General features: G+C 50.0%; 1 protein-coding gene across 1 annotated transcript in view; it reads right to left on the bottom strand.

Annotated features, from left to right (window-relative positions):
- The window catches only part of LOC142670915 (gastrula zinc finger protein XlCGF66.1-like), a 21,315-nt gene extending 21,017 nt beyond the window's left edge, over positions 1 to 298 (bottom strand). The window contains exon 1 of the mRNA XM_075847129.1: positions 127 to 298. The gene's annotated coding sequence lies outside the window, so the exon portion shown is untranslated. The remainder of the gene's footprint in view (positions 1 to 126) is intronic.
- Positions 299 to 1,079: the final 781 nt, after the last annotated feature.

The raw sequence follows: 1,079 nt of genomic DNA, 5'->3' as shown, positions 1-1,079 counted from the left end.
CATATAACATGTCACCGGCAGCCTCTCTCCTCACATATAACATGTCACCGGCAGCCTCTCTCCTCACATATAACATGTCACCGGCAGCCTCTCTCCTCACATATAACGCGTGTGACGTCATCTTACCTTACACTGCAGTCACACGCCGCGTCTTCTTCTACTAATAATGTAAGACAGGGGAGAATGCAGCTTAGTAGCAGGTAATATATATATATCCTCTGTATACACCGCTGTGAATCATGGGAAATCTTCTACTGACTGATAACAGAGAGAAGAACACAACAGCAGTTACGACCAGTCCTCCCCCGACCAGGACCTGCTACGTATCTGTTATAGGACTATGTCTGAAGGACCTGTGTTGACGTCACCATCATGTGATCAGTACCGGAGGAGGCGGAGCTCAACTGTGCGGCGTAGTGGACCAAGCACCTGTGATGACGTCACTATCATGTGATCAGTACAGGAGGGGGCGGAAGTTCAACAAAGCAGCGAAGTAAACCAAGGACCTGTGATGACGTCACCATCATGTGACCAGGAACGGAGAGGGCGGAGCTCAACTGTGCGTAAAGTGAACCAAGGACCTGTGATGACGTCCTGTCATGTGACCAGTACTGTAGGGGGCGGAGCTTCGCTGTGCGGCGGAAAAATCCAGGAAGAAGCGCTAATAATAAGAAATTACATGAAATGACGGGCGGGGCTATGCGAGGAGGCGGGGCTTCTGTGCTGCATGATGACGTATCATACAATGAGGGCGTCGCTCCTATGTAGTGTGGCCAGGCGATAACCACGTGCCATGAAGGGCGGGGCTATGTGAGGGGCGGGGCTATGTGACGTGTGATCTGGTGATCAATCAGTGTTTTTTCTCCTATAGGTTGTCAGCAATTGTGTGAGAGGCGGAGCCAGAGGAATGCTGGGAGTTGTAGTCCTCTCTTATATCTCCTCCTGTAATGTCCTCTGATATCACATAATAACAGTCTGGACATGCTGGGAGTTGTAGTCCTCTCCTCTTATATCTCCTCCTGTAATGTCCTCTGATATCACATAACAGTCTGGACATGCTGGGAGTTGTAGTTCTCTCC

Source organism: Rhinoderma darwinii (assembly GCF_050947455.1).
Source record: "Rhinoderma darwinii isolate aRhiDar2 chromosome 1 unlocalized genomic scaffold, aRhiDar2.hap1 SUPER_1_unloc_20, whole genome shotgun sequence".
Taxonomy (NCBI): domain Eukaryota; kingdom Metazoa; phylum Chordata; class Amphibia; order Anura; family Rhinodermatidae; genus Rhinoderma; species Rhinoderma darwinii.
The sequence above is the reverse complement of the archived record's forward strand: the minus strand, read 5'-3'. Positions and strand labels throughout refer to the sequence as shown.